This window comes from Carica papaya, chromosome 4 (assembly GCF_054855325.1).
Source record: "Carica papaya isolate Zhongbai chromosome 4, ASM5485532v1, whole genome shotgun sequence".
NCBI lineage: Eukaryota > Viridiplantae > Streptophyta > Magnoliopsida > Brassicales > Caricaceae > Carica > Carica papaya.
In genome coordinates this window covers 11474817-11501611 of record NC_142312.1, presented here as the reverse complement: position 1 = coordinate 11501611, position 26795 = coordinate 11474817, and the positions used below count along the sequence as shown (strand labels likewise).

Below are 26795 nucleotides of genomic sequence, written 5' to 3'. Positions count from 1 at the left end.
AAGGCAAGCATTATAATCCCCGTCATCGCTAGTACATATTATGTTCTACACCATTGCAATGAATTCTGCTTGTATATTGTTTTATAAGTCATAATACATGTACTACAACTACATATATATATATATATTATATTTATATGCACTCTTGTTGCAACTAATTATTTGTATATAAATAATTGCAGGCATGAAGACCACTATGTAAGATACTGTTTAGATGAGGATAAATCTAATTAGTTTTTCCATGAGGAGAAATCTATTTAGCTATGAGACGCCTTGGACATGTCTACTAACATATGCATGCTAGTAATTTAGGCCCCTTTGTTACATCAATTTATGTAATTTTAAAACTTCATTTAAAAGGATAATAATGTAAAGTAGGACTTAAATATTTTTGAATAGGCTAAATATCATAAATAAATGTTAACATTACAATCTTTTAAAAATTAGTTAAATAATATAATATTCTTTTTTTTTTTTTATAGAAATTATAAATCAATAATGTTTTAAATATGCAAACAAATATACCTTAAAACTATAATAACTTATTCTCAAATATATTGTGCCATTAATGCGTATGCAGATAAAGATAGATATACCAGAAACAACATTTATAATTTAAGTTAGAGTATTAATATTTCGATTTATCAACTACAATTTATTAGAGATAGATATATAATCAATGAAACAATTATCCTGTATTCTACCATTCCATAGGAACAGGAAGGAATCAAAAAAATGTGAACTTGGTAATCTGTAAATCCCCATAACAAAGGGGGAAAAACCGAAACTAAATAAGAATCGGTGGCACATACAGAAAATCAACATAGATACAGCCCACTGCCTCAATATTACCATTTCTTCAACTCCATCCCATCAGGTGCACTGCCTTCAACCTTCTTGGAACCCACTTCTTTCCAATCTGTTGATAGCACAGTCCCATTTGACTCCACCTTGAAAATCAAACAAAAGGTTAACTACAGTTCAAATATAAAAACTACCATAAGATAGAAACATTAGAAAGATTTCCCTATATGATTTCAAATATATAGAAGATTTAATAGTCAGTATTTCCAGCAAGCAGTACATCACTGATGATGAATAATTGCTTCAACGCAAAGGACAGTCAAATTTGACTCATATTTCCTTCATTGGACTTTAACTGTGTAATTTGGTATTCTGCATGCTCTCTAATTCTAGAACATGTTAGTAACTGAAAGAACTTAATAAATTCTTACAAAAGATTTGCTCATGGCTCTCCTCATGTCTTCATCTGCATTTTGATAAATATCGCGGACAAATTTGTTCAAAGCCACATCACCATCCAACTTCTATTCTTTTTCCTAAGATTCAAACATACTAGATTACATACGATTGAATAATGAAACACAAACAAATTGCTCAATTGGTTGCTCTAGAGAAATAGCACATCAAGATATTTAGGTTATGTTTAGAATAAATCTAAAAACTTTGAAGAACTTATTTGCAAGTTCATACTTATTTTAACTAGAAGATGATGAGTGTCCAATCTAAAATGACAAGAATTAAATTAATAAGGAATTATACATAAAATTGAAACAATATGTTTCAAATTCCATCTATTTTGATAAAATATGAATTATATTATTCTAATTCTATATGAAATTCCATAAGTACTCAATTTTTTATCACCCTAATATAAGTGATATCTTCTCTTAGTTAAATTAAGTGTGAATTTGCAAATAAATTCCAAATCATTTCCAAATTTCTTTTAAAAATAGTGTTAAGTGATGGAATGTTCGAAAACCTTTTCCTTCACTTGTGCTTTGAACTTGTCCCAGTCTTTTGCCTTTGACTTAGAAGATGGGTATGCAGGCTGCTGAGATCCAACTGCAATTTCAAATAAAGGATTCCATGATAAATATGAAAGGCAAGGGATTCTTTCACCTCTTACTATACTGAAATTTGTTTAAATTCAATCCTGAGTTTCAGTTACTACATTTGAAATTTGTCCTTTTCAATCTTGAACCCACAATACAATGTTCCCACTTATGCTCTAATAAAAGCGAGGATAACACCTCGTATAAAGGGCTTTGATTAACAACATGGAACATAACCTTGAGAAAGATAAAAAATAAAAACAAATATAAACTACCTGATAACGGATTTTAGTTTATGCAGAACTTTGATATTCCTGCTATATTCAAGAGATATGTCCACAGAATAAGCTCAAGCTTTTACAAGGCATATTTCAATTTTGGATGAAAGTACTTCATATCTGCACTTCTCAGGTATTATCTGCTTTCCACAAGGCAATCACCATATTAGGTTTTTCTTTGTTTTGTTATCAATTTGTAACTGAAAAGGAAATGCCACAAGAACTTACTATCATGAGAATATAAAGTCCTAGAGAGAAAAAATCCTAGAGACAGAAAGTTTTGAACATAAGTTTGGCTGGACATGTTTTCTCGACCGAGGTAGGGTGCCTACTGACTTCGAACTTGTGGGAAGAGCAGTTAAAGGGTTTAAGATTTGCAAGAATGGAAGAGGGTTTCATGTGTCGATAATGTTCTGGGGGACTAAGTGAGATGACCAGTAAGGTGCTTGCAAAAATTTTACTGAGAGGAAGGAAGAGGCTTGTGGTTAGAAGTTTACTGGTTGCTCGCCACACCTTGTGGGTGACTTTGAAGATAAGACTGGAGGACATTTTCTGATGTCAATGGAGAGATGGAAGGATGGCTGGAGAAGAGTGATTATCCCAGAAATTCGCCAACCCAGAGGATGGTGGAAACACTTGTATACTTGTGTGGCCTTGTAGGAAAATTGATCAAATTTCTAGATATCAAGGCTTGAGGCGAAAGTTCAAACTTTTGGCCGTTCTTGAACCTAAACTGGTTCATTCTTAGAGAACCACGACAGGCTTTACTTAATCACCAAGCTGCAGCATGGAGCTGTGTGTCAGTGGTGAGTATAATGGGAAAATCCTATAATGAGATAGTGAAGAAGGCAATAGTAAAGAAGGGTGGGAGGACAAGTGCGGCTTTGAGGATAGAGAGGTGGGTAGAGAAGACAGGATCAATTTGACTGTCAGGCTAGGCGAAATTCGAATTTAAACTTAAACCAATCCAAACTCCTCATCTGCGGCTTTGAGGCTAGACAGGTGTAGAGAAGACATGATCCATTCGACTGTCAGGCTAGGAGAAATTCAAATTTAAACCTAAATCAATCCCAAACATTAAACTCATTCACCTAGAAGGCCCAGTTTCTACAAACTCGCAAGCCCATCTCAAAAAGGTCAATTCATTCTATTTGGAGAGGTAGGGAGGTGGGCTGGAAGGCATTGTCAGCCATCAGGGGTGGGGGAGGTGGTGTTGTGATATGGGATGAAGTGGTGGTGGAAGTTGAGGGCTGCATCAGCAGGAACTGCTCCATTTCATGCCTTTTCATTAATAGGGCATCTAAAAAGAGATGGGCATTTACTGAGATGTATGATAAAGATGAGGGAGGGAAAGGGATTGTTGTTAAGGGACTTTAAAGAATGTAGAAGCAGGTGAGATCTACCTTAGATGATTAACAGCGATTTCAACATGATTCTACATGTTCATGAAAGGTCAGAGAAGAGGTTATCAATGGCTTGTGCAAGAAGAGTTTAAAGACTGTCTTAGACAGGTTAGATCCAGTGGAGGACTTAACTGCTCTTGGAGGAAAGGTGGACATGGTCAAATTTTAGGGATGGCTTTAGTTTCTCTAGAATTAACAGTTTTCTAGTTCCATCGTCTCTTCATCTGCAAGTGTCAAATGCAGTCCAAAAAATGCTCCATAGGGAAACCTTGGACCATTTCCCTTTATCTTCAAAGTCAGAAGGTATTGCTCCAGCCCCGAGCCCGTTTAGGTTTGACAATAAATGGCTCAAGCATCCGGGATTTTAGGAAAAGTTAAGAGGTGATGGGATGAGCAGGGTGTGGAGGCTCACACTAGCTTCCGGGTTGCCATGAAGTTAAAGTATGTTAAAGGACAAATGAAATACTGGAGCAGGGCTGAATGTAGGATACAGGAGCTGAAAAATAATTGTTTATTGGAGATAGAAAGACTTGATTCAGAGATGGGAAACATCAATCTATATAAGGGCATTGACAGAATGGACCAATATTCATAGGGAGCTTGCGTTCATCTTCCTAATAGAGGAGATTGAGTAGAGGCTATCAGAAACCACCTTCATGATTCTGATCAGAAAGAAGGAGAAGAAAGAGAAAGAGTTGGTGAGATTTAGATAAATTTTTTCTAAATGATTACAATATTTTTCAATGATTCCTTCCTTGAATATATGTCTATTTATAGATTACAAAGGCGAGAAAAAGAGTGTTTAACCTCCAGGAATAATTGGAAGTTGTAACCGCATGAACAGCCAGAAAGATAATCGGGTAAAGTTCTCGATCATCCTCTGTTTTTTCTGTTTCAACCTTCACCAAACCATAATCCTAGTTGCATGTTTCAGGGCGTAGTGTGAGGTTTTGATTGGAGTATTGGATGGGGAGTGGTCTTAAGGCATCGCTTCCCCACTATCTATTCTTTGGCACGCAATGAGGAAGCTACGGTGACCTGCTCCTTTCCAAACTCAGAGGGGTAACGTACATGGACTGTTGAGTTGGTAAAGAACCTAAATGACTAGAAAATTGATGAATATGCTGCTTTGCTACAGTACCTGTCCCAGTAGGGAAGACCCTAGGACAATTTTGGATGAACCGTGGTGGAAATTGACTCAAAACAATTGTTCTCGGTTAAATCTTACTACAATCAAAATGATTGTTATTGAAAATTTCCTGTGGACATTGATTTGGAGAGTCAAAGCTTCTCCTAGAATGACCTTCTCAATATAGATAACTTGATCAGGAGGGGAAAGATCGTTGTGAATGGATGTTATTTATACAAAAGAGAAGCAAGATCAGTCAACTGCCTTCTCTTATGTTGTTCTGTCACCAAAAAGTTATGGAATTTCACTTATGGCCTTTTGGGGATGAATTCAGCCATGGCCAGTTTGGTAAAAGAAAAGATTTGAGCTTGGAAGGGCATTCATGGGGATAAAAGTTACAACAAGAGTCTTACCTTCATCCTTTTGGCCACTCTTTGGGTCATATGGAGAAAAAGAGATAGAAGAGCATTTGAGGGTATAGAGCAGTCTTTGATAGATTGAAAGATTCTTAGTTTCAGACCTTAACTTCTTTTATTAGGGGTCATCCCGTCTATTTCTTTGAGGATTTAGGAGAGTTGACTGACTTAAGACAGAATTGTAAAACTTTTGTAAATGGTTTGCACCACATTGGAACTTTTAATAGCATACCTTATATTCAAAAAAAAAAAAAAAACTAGAAAGGAAGTGCCAGAATACTTGTTGGAAGGATATCCCAAAAGCTCATATGGTAGCTTTTAGAACATTAACCAAGCCAAGCCACGTAATAAAATTTCGTTTTGCATAGCTTACAAATCATATCTATGTGATATATAACTTAAAAACCTTTAATAACACCTATCATACATGATAATAAGTTAGTTAATTACAGCAAATCACGTATTAAAATCAACAACTATCTTCGGACTCCATGGGGTAAAAATCTTGAATGTAAGGAGATGATCTCAAGAGAAACATTTACACTTTATCTATAAAAAAATATAATTTAAACTAAATATAAGAAGTTATAATCACAGAGGATAAGATATCCCTCTAAAGCACTGGCTAGGGAAAATACAAACAAAAAGTAGAAAACATTACAAAAGACCCAAATGAAAAGAAAGCACACGTAAACTGATAAAACAAAGATAGTGTCCACATATTATATCATAAACGGTAGTAGAAAAGAGTAATAAATGCAGATGATTGCACTTTTTGAGTGAAATGCACTCAGAGAATACTAAATCCAACATTATGTTGGATCAATCCAAAAGCAATGCATAGCACTTAAAACTCATTCAATACCTTTCCGAATAATCGAGGTTGAAAATGATATACATCTTCTCCAAGGACATCTATGGAAACACTAACCTGCAATACAGAAACATTACATTCAACATTAATCATGCTATAGAAAACAAAGAAAGCCATTTGAATATCCCAAAGGAATAACAATAGTTCTGGCAAAAAAGACAACATACAATTTGTTCACCAAAGTCAACAGCCACATTTTTTGCCGGTATTCCCTTGGCAAAGATTGTTAAAACCACTTCTTCAGGCTTCTGGTAGTATTCATGTCTGTTAAAATAACAACTTTCAGATGTTTTAGCATGAGGGGAGTACATAAAAAATAGTAACAGAAATACAAAACTACCATGCTGCTTAACGCATACATGAAGGTTTTATCACATCATATTGTAAAGAAGCTGAAAATGAAACATGAGTATTGAGATGGATGAGGAATAGGACACTATAATAAGCATGGAAAACTGCAGCAACCTGTATCTTGCTTTAATTGACAATGCAGGCTCCATGTGACGGAAGCCAACAGAAGCTGGTGTAGGACTAGGAGGCGAACTTGGGGTCACGGGCTTAATTAGAGTTTCTTTCTCTGATAAATAGACAATATATATTTTAGATATAGATTATATACACGGTTCAACCAAAATTCAAACTCGAATTCTGCAAAGAAGAGTTCTATCTAGACTCAAGAAAAAATTTGAGATCAACTCCATGAATCAGCGTGAAAGAGATAATAGAAACACTAGTTAGTGCTTTCTTATTTTTTAGGGCACAACATCAATACCAATCTTGAAGGGGAAGAAAACTAATAAAAATCAAATCTTTAAGTGGGACAAAAGTTGGAAATGCACCCTGCCGTTAACATTCTGAAAGCTGATCTTTAAAACAGCAAAATTGTTTGAAGTAGATATCACATAAGAAGTGAGGGCGTTGCCACATATTTCAGTTGCTTTGTAAAAGTTATTAATAAAAAATAACATTGCTGATAGAACAACCAAAAATTTGAAAGGGCTAGATCATTCTAATTTAGCAACGGAAAATAAAACTTTACTTAACCAAGACTCAAGAATATTTCTAACAGAACCATGATGCTAAAACCTGCAATTCATAAATGGATGTAAAAGAGCCATAAAGGAAAGTAAATACCTCCTGCAAGCAAAGCACATTCATTAATCATCTTCGTGAATCGGGGATCATTCTGCACTAGAGAAGCACCTTTTTCAAGGACTTCTTTTGCACCACAATAGTCTTGAAGCTTCATAAAGGCAGTGCTACAAAATATGACATATGACTCAATAAATCAATTGCTCTAAAACTGGCACAAGGAAGGAAATTCTAATATGTGCAAAAACAAAATGCTCATGTGGAGAGAAGCTACCAATTAGGCACACCATAACATGAGCACGAGCACATATTCTCCTAAACAAGCGATGCAATATATGCCAATGAGCAAGAAACAGAAAACATGGGAAAACATAGCATGTTCATTCCATTAGTAAATCAAATTTTAGTCTTATGATCCAGCAGTCTATTTGCAAAATATAAGAGCCCTTTAATTTCTAGTCTTTTTTGGCTACCAAGCATGCCCTAGAAAAGGTGCACTCTTTTTTTTTCACCAACTCCATGCATTACCCGAGATAGAAACTTTAAACAACCACTGATTCTAAAGACGACTTTACCCTTTGCGCAGGTATGCCTTAGACATAGTGGGATCCAACTCAATTGCTTTGTTTGCATCGGTAATAGCTTCTGCTCAACAGCGGAAACCCAACAAAAAAATTATTTACATAAATTTTTAAGTTAAAACTTAGAAGAAAACAGCAATTCTAAATGGGCCAAAAAAAAGGAGGAAAAGAAAATTTCAAACCCGAATATGAAGATTAAACGATTAATGGAAACAAACACTAGGAACTTATAAATCTAGATTATGTTTGTCTGGTTTAGTGGCGAATGCTCGTCTGCTAGAGCACTCAGTTAAAGCATGAAAAATACACAAGCACGTGTACTGATACATATGTCTGTATATACAGGACAGAGGAGCGAAGCAGCAAGTACCAGTGAAGTTGTGGAGTTTGATGTTGGCTTAAGCTCGGTCGGCGAAAAGATCAGCACTGTTAGGGTCCAAGTGAATGGCTTTGGAGTAAAGTTGAACGGCGAGTTTGAAGTCGTCATCTATAAATCCTTCTTGTGCTTTTTCAGAGAACTGGGATGCCAATGTTAGAGAGGCAAGAATTGAAGGAGACGCACGCAAACAAGGAAGACTGGAAGAGCAAAGGACTGTAGGAAAGGAAATGCGATGCTATTTATAGGAAATGGATATCCAACTTCTAGAGAGTTCGATGGATGAGGATGATTAAGCAAAGTCAAGGGGAACGGGGGAATTGGAATTTCGTTATTTGTTTGCCATCGAGGCGACGAGGTCTTCTCTGTATTTTAAATATGTATATATATATATATATATAAAATGTATGTTAAAGAAAATAGAACAAAAATGAAATGTACATTTTTGCTGGATTAGCCTATACGCACTGTTTTAGAAAATCCTACCTGCTCGATTCAAACATTCAACAAAAATATAAATTAAAATAAAATTAAACTTTGAATTAATCAAAATACTCTGATACTAATATTAAAAAACTCATAAAATTAATATATAATTCATAAAATAATTTTTTAATTATTTTTTTAAAATTATTTTATATAATTTTATATACAATTACATTAGTGGTTCATTGTAGTTCAAATCCTATAATAAATATTTTTCTATTATTTTTACAAAATATTTTTTATGAAAAAAACTAAAATAGATAAAAAAATAAAAGTGTCACTATCTTCAACTTCTGAATTTTTTTAGGTTTATTAACAGAACTTAATTTCTAAATAGAATTGATCTTAGAAATTTCATAACTCTCTAATTTTTTGTCCAAAAATTATAAATGATATTTCAAATTAAAGTTTTTGGTCTCTACTTTCATTTAAGACCAACATTACATATATTTGAGTAAAAGAACACAAGATTATTAAATGTAAAAAATTATTATTACTAAAACATTCAATAAAAATGTAAATTGGAACAAAATTAAATATATAATTAACCAAAATACTCTGATAATAATGTTAGAAAACTTATGAAATTAATATATAATTTATAAAATAATTTTGCAACTTTTTTATGAGATCATTTTTTATAGTATCACATATAATCACATCAATAGTTTGTTGTACTTCAAGCCCTACAATAGACATTTTTGTGTGTGATTTTTTCAAAGTATTTTTACTAAAAAAAATGGATGAAAAGATAAAAATGTCCCCATTTTAAACCTCTGAACAAGTGAAACGAAAAAAATTTGCAGGTTCATTGACAGAACGCCTATTTTTAAATAGTATCAATTTTAAAAAATACATAATTCTCTTATTTTTTGTCTAAAAGTTATAAAAAATATCAAATTAAAGTTTTTAGTCTCTATATTCATATAAGACCAATATTGCATTTATTTGAGTAATAGAACATAAAAGTATTAAATGTAAAAAATATTATTAATTAAACATTTAACAAAAATGCAAATTCGAACAAAATTAAACATGCAATTAACCAAAATAATCTGATACCAATATTAAGAAATTTACAGAATTAACATATAATCCATAAAATAATTTTTTAACTATTTTTCTAAGATCATTTTACATAATTTTATATTCAATCACATTAATGGTTCGTCGTAATTCAAGCCCTACAATAGATATTTTTCTATAATATTTTCAAAGTATTTTTCTGAAAAAAAATAAAATAGATGAAAAGACAAAACTATCACAATCTTTAACCTCTGAACAGTCAAAAGAGAAAAAAATTTATAAATTTATTGACAGAATCTCTATCTCTAAATAGAATTGATTTTAGAAAATATATAACTCTCTAATTTTTTATCCAAAAAATACAAATAATATTTTAGATTAAAGCTTTTGGTCTCTACTTTCTTTTAAGACCATCATTGCATATATTTGAGTAATAGAACACAAAAGTATTAAATGTAAAAAACTATTATTACTCAAACATTCAACAAAAACGAAAATTAGAACAAAATTAAACATATAATTAACAAAAACACTCTGATATCAATGTTAGGAAACTCATAAAATTAATATATAATTTATAAAATAATTTTGTAACTATTTTTTTAAGATTATTTTGCATAGTCTCATATACAATCACATTAATAGTTTGTTGTAGTTCAAGCCCTACAATGGATATTTTTCTGTAATTTTTTAAAATATTTTTTGAATAAAAAATACAATATATGAAAAGATAAAAATGTCCCCATCATCAACCTCTTAACAGTCGAAAGGAAAAAAAATTTGCAGGTTCATTAATAGAAACTCTATTTCTAAAAAGAATTAATTTTACAAAATACGTAACTCTATCATTTTTGGACCAAAAATTATAAAAAATATCAAATTAAAGCTTTTAGTCTCTACTTTCATTCAAGACAAATACTGTATATATTTGAGTAATAAAACACAAAGGTATTAAATGTAAAAAACTATCATTACTCAAACATTCAATAAAAGTAAAAATTGAAATAAAATTAAACATGTAATTAACCAAAATGCTTTGATACCAATGTTAGGAAACTCATGAAATTAACATATAATCCATAAAACTATTCTTTAGCTATTTTTCATAGATCATTTTATATAATATCATGTACAATCACATTAATGGTTCATTGTACTTCAAGCCCTATAATTGACATTTTTTCTGAACCAAAAACTAAAATAGATAAAAAGACAAAAGTGTCACCATCTTCAACCTTTGAACAACCAAAAAAATTTTTTTTTTAAGTTTATTTACAGAATTTCTATTTCTAAATAGAATTGATTTTAGAAAATTTATAACTCTTTAATTTTTTTTCCAAAAATTATAAATAATATTTCAAATTAAAGTTTTTGGTCTCTACTTCAATTTAAGACCAACATTGTATATATTTAAATAATATAATACAAAAGTATTAAATGTAAAAAACTATTATTACTAAAACATTCAACAAAAATGAAACTTGGAACAAAATTAAACATGTAATTAACCTAAATGTTACGAAACTCATGAAATTAGTATATAATCTATAAAATAATTTTGTAACTTTTTTTCTAAGATCATTTTGCATAGTATCACATATAATTACATTAATGATTCGTTGTATTTCAAGCTCTACAATCGAAACGAAAAAAATTTGCAGGTTCATTGATAGAACCTCTATTTCTAAATAGCATTAATTCTAAAAAATACATAACTCTCTTATTTCTTGACCAAAAATTATAAAAAAATTAAATTAAAGCTTTTAGTCTTTACCTTAATATAAGACCAATATTACATATATTTCAGTAATAAAACACAAAAGTATTAAATGTAAAAAACTGATATTATTCAAACATTCAACAAAAATACAAATTGGAACAAAATTAAACATGTAATTAGTCAAAATGCTACGCTACCAATATTAGAAAACTCATAGAATTAAGATATAATCCATAAAATAATTATTTAACTATTTTTCTAAGATCATTTTTCATAATTTTATATACAATCACATTAATGGTTCATTGTAGTTCAAGCCCTACAATGAATATTTTTTTATAATTGTTTTAAAATATTTTTTCTAAACAAAAAACTAAAAGAGATAAAAAGACAAAGTATCACAATCTTCAACCTCTGAATAGCAGAAAGGAAAAATATTTTTAGGTTTATTGACAGAACTTCTATTTCTAAATAGAATTGATTTTAGAAAATACATAACTCTCTAATTTTTTGTCCAAAATTATAAATAATATTTCAAATTAAAGTTTTTGATGTCTACTTTTATTTAAGACTAACATTGCATATATTTGATTAATAAAACACAAAAGTATTAAATTATAAAGCTATTATTACTAAAACATTCAACAAAAGTACAAATTGGAACAAAATTAAACTTGTAATTAACAAAAATACTCTAATACCAATGTTAGAAAACTCACAAAATTAACATATAATCTATAAAATAATTTTGTAACTTTTTTCCTAAGATCATTTTGCATACTATCACATACAACTAAATTAATGGTTTGTTGTAGTTCAAGCTTTACAATAGACATTTTTATGTGATTTTTTTAAAAGTATTTTTTAATAAAAAATAAAATAGATTAAAAGATAAAAATGTCCTCATCATCAACCTCTGAAGAGCTGAAAGGAACAAAATTTGCAGGTTCATTAATTTCTAAAAAGAATTAATTTTAAAAAATAAATAACTCTTATTTTTTGTCCAAAAATTATAAAAAGTATCAAATTAAAGTTTTTAATCTCTACCTTTATATAAGACCAATATTGCATATATTTGAGTAATAAAACACAAAAGTATTAAATGTAAAAAACTGCTATTACTCAAACATTCAACAAAAATGCAAATTTGAAATAAATTAAACATGCAATTAACCAAAACACTCTGATACCAATATTAGGAAACTTATAGAATTAACATATAATCCATAAAATAATTCTTTAACTATTTTTCTAAGATCATTTTACATCATATCATATATAATCACATTAATGTTTTATTATACTTCAAGCCCTACACTAGATATTTTTCTATAATATTTTTAAAGTACTTTTTCTGAAAAAAATAAAATTGATAAAAAGACAAAACTGTCCCATCTTCAACCTCTGAACAACCGAAAGGAAAATAATTTGTAATTTCCTTGACAAAACCTCTATCTCTAAATAGAATTGATTTTAAAAAAATACATAACACTTTAAATTTTTGTATAAAAATTATAAATAATATTTTAAATTAAAGTTTTTTGTCACTACTTTCATTTAAGACCAACATTGTAAATATTTCAGTAATAGAATACAAAAATATTAAATGTAAAAAATTACCATTACTCAAACATTTAATAAAAATATAAAATGAAACAAAATGAAACATGTAATTAACCAAAATATTCTGGTACTAATGTTAGAAAATTCATGGAATTAATATATTCTCCACAAAATAATTCTTTAATAATTTTTCTAAGATTATTTTGTATAATATCATAAACAATCATATTAATGGTTCATTACAATTCAAGCTCTACAGTGGATATTTTTCTGTTATTTTTCTAAAGTATTTTTTCTAGAAAACAATAAAATGGATAAAAAGACAAAACTATCCCCATCTTCAACCTCTGAACAGCCAAAAAAAAAAAATTGAAGGTTTACCGACAAAATCTCTATTTCTAAGACTTGATTTTAGAAAATACATAATTCTCTAATTTTTTGTCCAAAAATTATAAGTACATTTCAAGTGAAAGCTTTTGATCTATACTTTCATTTAAGATCAACATTGCATATATTTGAGTAAGAAAACTAAAAGTATTAAATGTAAAAAATTAACATTACTCAAATATTCAACAAAAATACAAATTGGAATAAATGTAATTAACTAAAATATTATGATACCAATGTTAGAAAACTCATGAAATTAACATATAATTAATAAAATTAGTCTGTAACTATTTTTCTAAAGTCATTTTGCATAGTATCACATACAATCACATTAATGGTTTGTCGTAATTCAAGCCCTACAATAAGCCTCTATTTCTAAACATAATTAATTTTAAAAAATACGTAACTCTCTCATTTTTTGTCCAAAAATTATAAAAAATATCAAATTAAAGCTTTTAGTCTCTACTTTCATTCAAGACAAATATTGCATATATTTGAGTAATAAAACACAAAAGTATTAAATGTAAAAAATTATCATTACTCAAACATTTAATAAAAATACAAATTAAAAAAAATTAAACATGTAATTAACCTAAATGTTCTAGTACCAATGTTAGGAAACTCAAGGAATTAACATATACTCCACAAAATAAATTTTTAACAATTTTTTCAATATCATTTTGCATAGTATCATATACAATCACATTAATGGTTTATCGTAGTTCAAGCCCGATAATGAAAATTTTTCTATGATCTTTCAAATTATTTTTTTTGAAAAAAAATAAAATTGATAAAAAGACAAAACTGTCCCCATCTTCAACCTTTGAACAACCAAAAGGAAAATAATTTCTAAGTTTATCAACAAAACCTCTATTTTTAAGAATTGATTTTAGAAAATTCATAACTCTCTAATTTTTTGTCCAAAAATTATAAATAATATTTCAAGTCAAAGCTTTTGGTCTATACTTTCATTAAAGAAAAACATTGCATATATTTGAGTAAGAAAACTCAAAAGTATTAAATGTAAAAAAGTATTATTACTCAAACATTCAACAAAAATGCAAATTAGAATAACATGTAATTAACTAAAATACATTACACCAATGTTAGGTAACTCATAAAATTAACATATAATCCATAAAATAATTCTATAACTATTTTTTAAAGATCAATTTGCATGGTATCACATACAATCACATTAATGGTTTGTTGCAGTTCAAGATCTACAATTGACATTTTTCTGTGATTTTATTAAAGTATTTTTTTAAAACTAAAATAGATGAAAAGAATTAAATGTCACCATCATCAACCTCTGAACAGCAGAAAGAAAAAAAAATTGTAGGTTCATTAACAAAACTTCTATTTCTAAATAGAATTGATTTTACAAAATACATAACTCTCTCATTTTTTGTCCAAAAATTATAAAAATATCAAATGAAAGCTTTTAATCTTTACGTTCATTCAAAACAAATATTGCATATATTTCAGTAATAAAACTGTAGTAACTTAAAAAAAAAAGAGTGGGGGAAACGACGTCGTTTTGAAGAGGGAAAAACGACGTCGTTTTGAAAGGGGGAAAACGACGTCGTTTTGAAGAAGCTGATGGGATATGAATAGGGGACAGGAAAGGAAAGAAGAGGGAAGAGAAGAAAAAAAAAAGAAAGAAAAGAGAAAAACAGAGAAGGAAGAGGGCGGGAAGGAGAAAAGAAGGTTTCAGAAATAGAGAGAGGAGAGTCGAAGCGGAGAGGAGCGAGAAGGGACAGAGAAAAAGATAGAGGATGGTGACAGTGCGATTGGCAGGAGGAAGGAAGATGGAAATGGGAGGTACGGTAAAGTTTAAGTTTCATGTGTGGATTTGAGATTTGAATGCTGATGAGAAATTTGGTTTGGTTAGAGACATAATGTTTATTTGTGAGTGCAAATGGAGGAGGCGGTGAGTGTGCAGTGTGAGTGTGGTATGTGAGAGAAAGCAGGTCCGCGTGAGCACCGCGGGAGGAGAGAGATGGAGTAAGGCGGTGTGAGTGAGGTCAGAGAGAGAGGGAGGGATGCGGAGTGACTGCGCGGTATGAGCGAGGTGTGTGAGAGAGAGCAGGTCCGTGTGAGCACCGGGGGAGAAGAGAGAAGGAGGAAGGCGGTGTGAGTGAGGTACGAGAGAGAGGTAGGGATGCAGAGTGAGTGAAGTCCGTGAGAGAGAAGGATTGCGGTGTGAGTGAGGTCCGTGGGGGAGAAGAGTGTGATTGTTGGGGCTTTGCGAGAGAGAGTAGGTTCGGGTGAGCACCGAGGGAGGAAAAAGAAGGAGCAGGTGGGGTAAGTGAAATCGGTAATGGAGTGAGTGTGCAGTGTGAGTGAGGTCCGTGAGGGAGAGGAGTGGGATTGCTGGGGCTTTATGAGAGAGAGTAGATTCGGGTGAGCACCGAGGCGGGGAGAGAGAAGGAGTAGGCAATGTGAGTGAAGTCTATGATGGAGAGGGAATGCAGTGTGAGTAAGGTCTGTGAGGGAGAGGAGTGTGGTTATTGAGATTTGTGAGAGAGAGCAGATTTGTGTGAGTATGCCTGGAGGAGACCGCGGGAGGAGAGAGAAGGAGGAACGCGGTGTATAACGGCCCCGAAAATTTAGAATGAAATATGTGTATTAAAAATGTCAAATGCGGAAGCGTAATAAAAATTTTGATTAACATCCCTTACACTAAAACTAAAAACGTGCTCAAAGTATAAAAGAACAAACTAACTAAAAGGGAAACTCGAAAATAAAAACTATAAATATAACTACGGAGTCTTTAGGCGTCCCCTTCACCGTCTTCCTGCGGAACGGGCTCGGGAACAATGTCTTCCTGATCTGAAATGGTTAAATAATGAATGAGCTACACCAGCCCAGTAAAGACATCATACTATCTCACCGCCACGGAGGTAAAGGTGGGTAGAAAACACAAAAAGACCAATGGAGCATAATTTATAACAAATTCTTTTATCAATAATAAAATCCTTTACTGTCCACTTACCTTGGTGAGATCCATAAAACAACATACGAAAGTAATAACATTATCATCATCATGAAATCATATGAACTGTATAACATAATACTTACCACGCCTTTGCATTTCAATCATTACACAACATATTTTCCTCATTCACCAGCCTACTAGTATCCATTGGGATCCATAGGGGTCCCGCTACCCATGAACTCTTAACATTTATAACCTCATTCCAGAGCCATCCCCATACCCCGTCCAGTATAGGCACCAAAACCATGAACCTCAATACTCCGTCCGGTATGAGGGTGAAACGGGCCGTCCCCATACCTCGTCCGGTATGGGCGCCAAAACACCGAAGGTCTCCATACCCCGTCCGGTATGAGAGACCACGTTCCCGGTAGGGTTCCCTACAGACCCGGTCCGTCCACCATCTCCCAGGATATCTAGTCAGGCTGTCCACATTATCCATTTATCAATTCACGTAACCTTTTATTCTTTTTTCCTCAGTCACCATCATCAAATCACACACAAACATGCAAACCAGTAGTTTATGACAAACAAGACAACACACAACATCGGGTTCTCAGTCATTCAACCCATAATCAATAAAACAGTGATATATGCACATGAAACTATGAAATGAGAACATGAGACATCATACTGCATTTAAAACTGTAAAATAGAACAAACAACAACTGACCGACAAATACACCAGACTCGGGCTCCATTAACGACCTTAAACAATTTCACACATCTATTGATTCATGAAACACTGTTTTATCATTTATTGAACTTTAATACCGTGATAGAAAATAGGGTGAGGGGTCCTTACTTGTTTCGGGGTCTGAATACGGCTCTACAGTGCGCCTACAAGTTGTCCCTAATTTTCCCTGAATTTTTTCTGGGGAGCTAAAACGCACTACTAGTACCTGTACGTGTCCCAAAAAATCTCAAATTAGACCTAGGGCCCCTTTCGGCCAATATCACAATTCCGGCACGGTAGCTTCCCCGTGCTCCGGTGACAGCGGCGGCGATTCGCCTCGAGTTGGCCGTTTTCAGCCACGCTTGCATCTGTCCCTGTGATAGAACAACCTTAGGGCCCTCGGTGGGCTGAAATATCACAAAAAACTGAAACTTACCGGCGGCGGTGCTCTCGGGTGCGGCGGCTCCTCCAGCGTGAGTCGCGTTTTGATGTTTGGCTCCGATCAATCTGTAGAGAAAAGAACGGTGATCACAGTGGTATAAAATTTGCATCAAACGGAGGCCGAGAAGGGCCTCATCGGAGGCAAAAATCGAGGAGGGACGCGGCGGCACCGCTGGGTTTCGACTAAGTTTTCCGGCCGTTTGGCCAGTGGTTTGGCTCTGGTTTGGCCATAGGCGGACTCAGCGTCAAAAAACGAGCAAGGGGGAGAAAAATTACCTCGATCGGCGGTCGGAAACTTTCCCGGTGCGGCGGCGGGTGGCGGCGGCCGGCTCCTTCGGCATTTGGTTCTTCTTCTCCGGCGAGCACTGGCGGCTAGGGTTTCTTTGGTCAGGTGTGGGTGGGGGTATTTATACCCTTTGCCTTTTAATCTTGACCGTCCATTAAGATTGAATCTGGATCGTTCGATCGTGATTTAATTGGGATTAAATCTGGGCCGTTCATCGCGTGCAATCTGGGCCGTCCGTGCCTGATTGAATCTGGGCCATCCATGCGCGTGAATCTGGGCCGTCCGTGCACATGAATCTGGACCGTCCATGTGCACGTTTGATCTGGGCCGTCCGTGCGCACGGGAACGGATCGGGCCGTCCGATCGCGCGCACGCGGATCGCCCCCGTGGCCCGTCCCCTGGTCAGCGTGTCCTTGCCACGCGGCGCGTACTTGTTGGCCGGGGCTGCTGACCGGGCCGCTGACGTGGTGCTGACGTGGCATAACTTTTCAAAATTACGTTTTGAGCCCCGGTTTCCGATTTTCTTTTCAAAAATACCCCCAGAATCCAAATTTTTACCCTTTTTTCCCAAAATCAATTTCAATTAAATCTAAATAATAATTTTACCCAAGTTTATCATTATAATTATTTTTATTTTCATTGAATTAAATTAAATTAAATTAAATAAAAAACCAAATAAATAAATAAAATAAATAAAAATAAATAAATAAAATATTTATTTTCATTTGGGTGTTACACGGTGTGAGTAGGAACACTTAGAGTATGTCGCGGGAAGAGGGAGAACGAGGAGCGGTGGGAGGATGGAATTAGTGTAAGAAGAAGAAAGGAAAACGTGGTTGAGAGTAGAGGTATGCTGGGAAATTAGAGAGTAGGAAAGGGAGACCTGTGGAGTGTGCATGGTGGGAATTACATATAGGTTGCCGTAAATTAGTGGTTGGCAAGGGAAATTTACGGTTGTGTGTTTGTAAATTGTTACTGAGTACCCTATAGGGGGACGCCGACATTGGTGGTCACGAATAGAGAGAGTAGGTTGGCCACCAATAAGGTGTTAGTCAGGAGATCCCGACGGACAGGGGGCTCGGTCACCTATATTGGTGACGGGAGAAAATGATAACTGTGTGTGTGTGTGGCCAGTTAGGGGTCGAGAGGTGGATAATGGTCACCGATATTGGTGACGGGAGAGAATGATAACTGTGTGTGTGTGTTGGCCCGTTAGGGGTCGAGAGGTGGATAATGGTCGCCGATGTTGGTGACGGGAGATAATGATAACTGTGGGTGTGTGTGGCCCGTTAGGGGTCAAGAGGTAGATGATGGTCGCCGATGTTGGTGACGAGAGTGAATGATAATGGTGTGCATGCGTGGCCTAGTAGGGGTCGAGAGACGGATGATGGTCGTCGATGTTGGTGACGGGAGAGAATGATAACTGTGGGTGTGTGTGGCCCGTTAGGGGTCAGGAGATAGATGATGGTCGCCGATGTTGGTGACGAGAGTGAATGATAATGGTGTGCGTGCGTGCGTGGCCTGGTAGAGGTCGAGAGGTGGATGATGGTCGCCGATTTTGGTGATGGGTGACAATGTTGGTACGCTTGGGGTGGCGTGGGGGATGGTCACCCTTGATAGGTATGATCCTTGAGATACTGGGGTAAGCTTTAGTCCTGAGTATTCTCATGGTGATAGTAAGGTAGGCTTGGGTTAAGTAATGAATTACCGATAGAAATATGGAGTTTTGTATTGTTGCATCTCATACCTGTAACTTAATTCTTACTGTACTGAGTTATATGAACTCACTCTTTATTATTCATAGATGATGTAGGAATGGAGTCCGGATCGAAGTTGCTTGTATCCGAACCTACTGTATAGAGCGACAGGATAAAGATTTTCTTTTCTTTTGGCAGAATTGAGTGTGTAAAAGTTGATAGTAGTGTAGATAGTGTGCACGGTTGTACTTTATGCGATGTCTCGTGCATGATTGTAGGTTTATCTTGACTTTAAATAAGAGATCGTGATAGTGTTGCTATGTGCATGACTGATTTGATTATGGAATTGGTTTGTCTTAATTACGCCATTAGAAGTGAAAAGACGAAAAAAAAAACGGGACGTTACGAAAACACAAAAATATTTAATGTAAAAAACTGCCATTAATCAAATATTCAATAAAAATGTAATTTAGAACAAAAATAAACATGTAATTAACCAAAATGCTCTAATACCAATGTTATGAAACTCATAGAATTAACATATATTTTATAAAATAATTCTAACTATTTTTCTAATATAATTTTTTATAATATCATATACTATCACATTAATGGTTCATTATAATTCAAGTACTACAACAGAAATTTTTTTATGATTTTTTCAAAGAATTCTTTTTGAAAAAAAATAAAATAGATAAAAAGACAAAAGGGTCTCCATCTTCAACCTCTGAACAGCTGAAAGGAAAACAATTTATAGGTTCATTGACATAACCTCTATTTCAAAATAGAATTAATTTTAGAAATACATAACTCTCTTATTTTATGTCCAAAAATTATAAATAATATTTCAAATTAAATATTTTGGTCTCTACTTTTGTAACTACCCATTTTCTTTGGAGAGAAAGGAGCGTTGCCTCATGCATAAACTTGATAAATTCTGTGTAGCATTACGCTAATTCCTATAAATCAACAATATATCCTTAGTACGGAGTCACAATTCATGAGACTTACAATAATCCTTTGAAATTACATATATTTGAGTAATAAAACACAAAAGTATTAAATGTAAAAAACTATCATTATGCAAACATTCAATAAAAATACAAACTGAAATAAAATTAAACATGTAATTAACCAAAATGCTCTGATACCAATGTTATGAAACTCATGGAATTAAATATAATCCATAAAATAATTCTTTAACTATTTTTCTAAGATCATTTTATATAATATTATATACAATCACATTAATGGTTCATTTCACTTCGAGCTCTACAATGGATATTTTTTTGTGATATTTTTAAAGTATTTTTTCTGAAAAAGATAAAATAGTTAAAAAGACAAAAGTATCCCCATCTTCAACCTCTCAATAACCGAAAGGAAAAAAAATTGTAATTTTATTGGCAGAACCTCTATCTCTAAATATAATTAATTTTAGAAAATACGTAACTCTCTAATTTTTTATTAAAAATTGTAAATAATATTTTAAATTAAAATTTTTAGTCTCTACTTTCATTTAAGACCAACACTGCATATATTTGAGTAGTAGAATACAAAAGTATTAAATGTAAAAAATTATTATTACTCAAACATTTAAAAAAATGCAAATTGAAACAAACTTAAATATGTAATTAACAAAAATGTTCTGGTACCAATGTTAGGAAACTCAAGGAATTAACATATACTCCACAAAATAATTCTTTAACAATTTTTCTAAGATCATTTTGTATAATATCAAAACAATCACATTAATGGTTCATTACAGTTCAAGCTCTACAATGGATATTTTTTTGTAATTTTTCAAAAATATTTTTTCTAGAAAAAAATAAAATGGATAAAAAGACAAAACTATCCCCATCTTCAACCTCTGAACAGCCGAAAGAAAAAAATTTGAAGGTTTATGTAACGGCCCCAGAAATTTAGAATGAAATATGTGTATTAAAAATGTCAAATGCGGAAGCGTAATAAAAATTTTGATTAACATCCGTTACACAAAAACAAAAAACGTGCTCAAAATATGAAAGAACAAACTAACTAAAAGAGATACTTGAAAATAAGAACTATAAATATAACTATGGAGTCTTTAGGCGTCCCCTTCGCCGTCTTCCTGCATAATGGGCTCACGAACAATGTCTTTCTGATATGAAATAGTTAAATAAGGAATGAGCTACACCAGCCCAGTAAAGACATCGCACTATCTCACCGCCATAGAGGTAAAGGTGGGTAGAAAACACAAAAAAGACCAATGGAGCTTAATTTATAATAAACTCGTTTATTAACATAAAAACCTTTACTGTCCACTTACCTCGGTGAGATCTATAAAACAACATATGAAAGCAATAACATTATCATCATCATGAAATCATATGAACTGTATAACATAATACTTACCACGCCTTTGCATTTCAATCATTAAACAACACATTTTCCTCATTTACCAGCCTACTAGTATCCATGGGGATCCATAGGGGTCCCGCTACCCGTGAACCCTTAACATTTATAATCTGATTCCATAGCCGTCCCCATACCCCGTCCGGTATGGGTACCAAAATCATGAACCTCAATACCCCGTCCGGTATGGGCGCCAAAACACAGAAGGTCTCCATACCCCGTCCAGTATGAGAGACCACGTTCCCGGTAGGGTTCCCTACGGACTTGGTCCGTCCACCATCTCCCATGATATCTAGTTAGGCTGTCCACATTATCCATTTACTAATTCACGTAACCTTTTATTCCTTTTTTCCTTAGTCACCATCATCAAATCACACACAAACATGCAAACCAGTAGTTTATGCCAAATAAGACAACACACAATATCGGGTTCTCAGTCATTCAACCCATAATCAATAAAACAGTGATATATGCACACGAAACTATGAAATGAAAACATCAGACATCATACTGCATTTAAAACTGTAAAATAGAACAAACAACAACTGACCGACAAATACACCAGACTCGGGCTCCATTAGCGACCTTAAACAATTTCACACATCTATTGATTCATGAAATACCGTTTTATCATTTATTGAACTTTAATACCGTAATAGGAAATAGGGTGAGGGGTCCTTACCGGTTTCGGGGTCTGAATTCGACTCCACAGTGCGCCTACAGGCGGTCCCTAATTTTCCCTGAATTTTTCTCGGGAAACTGAAATGCACTACTGGTACCTGTACGTGTCCCAAAAAATCCCAAATTAGACCTAGGGCCCCTTTCGGCCAATATCGCAATTCCGGCACGGCGGCTCCGCCGTGCTCCGGCGACGGCACCGTTGCTTGCGGCGGTGATTCACCTCGGGTTGGCCATTTTTGGCTGTTTTCGGCCAAATTCGGCCACACTTGCATCAGTCCCTGTGATAGAACAACCCTAGGGCCTTCGGTGGGCCGAAAAATCACGAAAAACCGAAACTTACCGGTGGTGGTGCTCTCGGGTGCGGCGGCTCCTCTGGTGTGAGTCGCGTTTTGATGTTTGGCTCCGATCAACCTGTAGAGAAAAGAATGGTGATCACAGTGGTATAAAATTTGCATCAAACGGAGGCTGGGAAGGGCCTCATCGGAGGTAAAACCCGAGTGGGGGCGCGGCGGTGCCGCTGGGTTTCGGCTGGGTTTTCCGACCGTTTGGCCGGTGGTTTGGCTCTGGTTTGGCCATAGGTGGACTCAGCATCAAAAAACGAGCAGGGAGGAGAAAATTTACCTCGATCGACGGTCGGAAACTTCCCTGGTACGGCGGCGGCGGGCTCCTCCGGCGTCTGGTTCTTCTTCTCCGGCGAGCACTGGCGGCTAGGATTTCTTTGGTCAGGTGTGGGTGGGGTTATTTATACCCTTTGCCTTTTAATCTCAACCGTCCATCAAGATTAAATTTGGACCGTTCGATCGCGATTTAATTGGGATTAAATTTGGGCCGTCCATCGCGATGCAATCTAGGCCGTCTGTGCCTGATTGAATTTGGGCCGTCCGTGCGCGTGAATCTGGGCCGTCCGTGCGCACGTTTGATCTGGACCGTCCGATCGCGCGTACGCGGATCGCCCACGTGGCCCGTCCCCTGGTTCGCCGGGGCTACTGACCGAGCCGCTGACGTGACTGCTGACGTGGCACAACTTTTCTAAATTGTATTTTGACTCCCGGTTTTTAATTTTCTTTTCAAAAACACCCCAAAATCCAAATTTTCACCCCTTTTTCCCAAAATCAATTTCAATTAAATCCAAATAATATTTTTACCCAATTTTATCATTATTATTATTTTTATTTTCATTAAATTAAATCAAATTAAATTAAATTAAATAAAAAATCAAATAAAATTCCAATAATTACAAAATAAAATAAATAAAATAAATTAAAATAATAATAATAATAATAAAACACTTGGGGTGTAACGGCCCCGGAATTTTAAAATGAAATATGTGCATTAAAAAGATCAAATGCGGAAGCGTAATAAAATTTTTGATTAATATCCCTTACACCAAAACCAAAAACGTGCTCAAAGTATAAAAGAACAAACTAACTAAAAGAGAAACTCGAAAATAGAAGCTATAAATATAACTACGGAGTCTTCAGGCGTCCCCTTCGCCGTCTTCCTGCGGAACAGGCTCGGGAACAATGTCTTCCTGATCTGAAATGATTAAATAAGGAATGAGCTACACCAGCCCAGTAAAGACATCACACTATCTCACCGTCACGGAGGTAAAGGTGGGTAGAAAACACAAAAAGACCAATGGAGCATAATTTACAACAAATTCTTTTATCAATAATAAAATCTTTTACTATCCACTTACCTTGGTGAAGTTCATAAAATAACATACGAAAGCAATAACATTATCATCATCATGAAATCATATGAACTGTATAACATAATACTTATCATACCTTTGGCATTTCAATTGTTACACAACATATTTTTCCTCATTTACCAGCCTACTAGTATCCATGGGGATCCATAGGGGTCCCGCTACCCGTGAACCCTTAACACTTGTAATCAGATTCCAGGGCCGTCCCCATACCCCGTCCGGTATGGGCGCCAAAACTATAAACCTCAATACCCACTCTCTCCGTGGCAGAGAGTGTAGTTGCTTGAGATTGGGATGGCACATGAGGGGATGGTAGAGTGTGGTTTAGGATGGGAGAGTAGGGGCGTGTCGGTAGTTGTGTAATGTGAGTGTGTGAAGGAAATATATTGACATAGCTACTGTAAATTTAGAGGTTGGCGAGGCAACCTTGCCGATGCATGCGTGCAATGGTATTTGGGTGTGTGTGTGTGGCCTAATAAGGTCGAGAGGTAGAGGAGAGAGTATGAGTGGCCGATGTTGGTGACGCTGGATAATGGTACTTGTGTGTGTGTGTGTGGCCTAATAAGGTCGAGAGGTAGAGGAGTGAGTATGGGTCACCGATGTTGGTGACATGAGATTGATGGTACCTGTGTGTGTGTGTGGCCTAATAAGGTTGAGAGATAGAGGAGTGAGTACGAGTTACCGATGTTGGTGATGTGAGATAATGGTACTTGTGTGTGTGCGTGGCCTAATAAGGTCGAGAGGTGGAGGAATAAGTATGAGTCGCCGATGTTGGTGACATGAGATAATGGTACTTGTGTGTGTGTGTGGCCTAATAAGGTCGAGAGGTGAAGGAGTGAGTATGAGTCGCCGATGTTGGTGATGTGGGATAATGGTACTTGTGTGTGTGTGTGGCCTAATAAGGTCGAGAGGTAGAGGAGTGAGTATGGGTCGCGGATGTTGATGATGTGAGGTACTGGATTTGTTGTTGTTGTGTGTGCTATTGATAACCAGAACTGTTCTTTTGGGGTAGGATCTTGATGGCTAGTTGTAGGGAGGTTCTACAGTATGATTTGGGTTGTGTACTATAAATGCATATAGACATTTCTGAATTTCTTGTCACTGCATACTGTACCTGCAACTTAATTTTTATCGTATTGAGTTATGTGAACTCACTTCTTATCATTAACAGATGAAGTAGGGATAGAGTCGGGATTCGAGTTGCTGGTTACGGAGCCTAGTCTTTAGCGCCATAGGGCACGAGTTTTCTTTGTGGGGGGTTGTAGTTTGTAAAGTTGTTTTAGTATGGATACTGATTACTAGAGATGTATGATATGGTTTTGCTATGTGATGTATATGTAGAATTGTACGTACATTAGGTTTGAACAATGAACTGTGGACAAGTTTCTTATATGTGTGATTAAATTGGCAGGGGATTTGTGTGTCGGGTCATGGGATTGTTTTATCTTATGCCGTTGAAAAAAAAAAAATAGGGCGTTACATATACCAACATATATATAACCCACACCCTCACACCACACAACTACACCAACACACCTCTATCCTAATAACTTACACCACGCCTTACAGGCCTCCCTTTTCTTCTGCCAAATTTCTAGCATACACACTCTCCTCCCCTTCTATATCTACCTCTCCCTACAGCCACACCGCACTTCTCCTCTTACACGAATCTCTTCGCACACCGAACTCCTCCTTTTCTCTCCTCCCACGGCCTACTCTAAAGATCCCATACACAATCATGAACTCTAACTCTCTCTCTCACAGACCTCACACACTGCTTTCCTTTTTCTTCTCCCTCCGACGGCCTATTCAAAGTATCACAACTCACAATCACACAATCACGAACTCTCATCTCTCTCACAGAACATTCACAAACCGCATACTTCCTTCTCTCTCCTCCCGCAGCCTCCTCCATGCACCCCGCTCGCACACACACCAAATCTCCTCGCCCTCATGGATCTCACTCACTCACCGACCTCCTCGTTCACTCTCTCCTCTCGTAGCCTCCACCATGTACTTCCACTCATTTTACACAGAATCTCCTTACTCCCTCGCGGACCTCTCCCACTCTCCAACGTCTTCACCTTCTCTCTTCCTGCGGTCTCCTCCGTGAACATCCTTCTCTCCTCCACAATTTCCTCTACCATCCACACCCGCCTGTCCCTACATTGTAGTTTTATTGCTTTATATACTAAACATAACCTAGATTTCTCAACCTAAAATCACCAATTCAAAATCACACCACACCTATACAAGAACTTAAAATTTACTGTACCTCCCATCTCCATCTTCCTTCCTCCCGTGGCTCGCACCGTCATGGTCCTCTTTCCTACTCTCTCTCTCTCTTCTCATTTCTCTCCAATTTGGCTCCTCTCTCCCTCTCTCTCTATCGAACCTTCTCTTCCCACCCCCGATCTCTCTCTTCTCTGTTTTCTTTCTTTTCTTACCTCCTCCTCTTTCTTTTTTTTTTCTTCCCTTCTCCTATTTATACCCCACCAGCCTCTCATCCTGCCAATCCATCTCACCTCATCCCAACTGTCCACTCCCCCTTCTCCAAACTACGTTGTTTCCTCCAAACAATGCCGTTTTCCTCCTCTTCTCTAAACGATGTCGTTTCCTCCCCCTCTTCTCCAAACGGCACTGTTTCACCTCTAAAATCCTCACTATATATACATATATACATACATACCAATTTTCTCATTTTTTTTCCTAGTTACTACATTTTTT

General features: G+C 35.1%; 1 pseudogene across 1 annotated transcript; it reads right to left on the bottom strand.

The window, feature by feature from the left end:
* Window positions 1–593: 593 nt before the first annotated feature.
* Window positions 594–26215, bottom strand: LOC110809048 (protein SGT1 homolog A-like; annotated as a pseudogene). Its single transcript, XR_015818749.1, has 11 exons — window positions 26045–26215; window positions 8000–8243; window positions 7624–7693; window positions 7091–7215; window positions 6422–6533; window positions 6124–6220; window positions 5948–6013; window positions 2132–2274; window positions 1784–1934; window positions 1236–1340; window positions 594–950 (listed from the first exon to the last, which is right to left on the bottom strand). The product of XR_015818749.1 is annotated as a protein SGT1 homolog A-like (transcript).
* Between the last annotated feature and the right edge of the window lie 580 nt (window positions 26216–26795).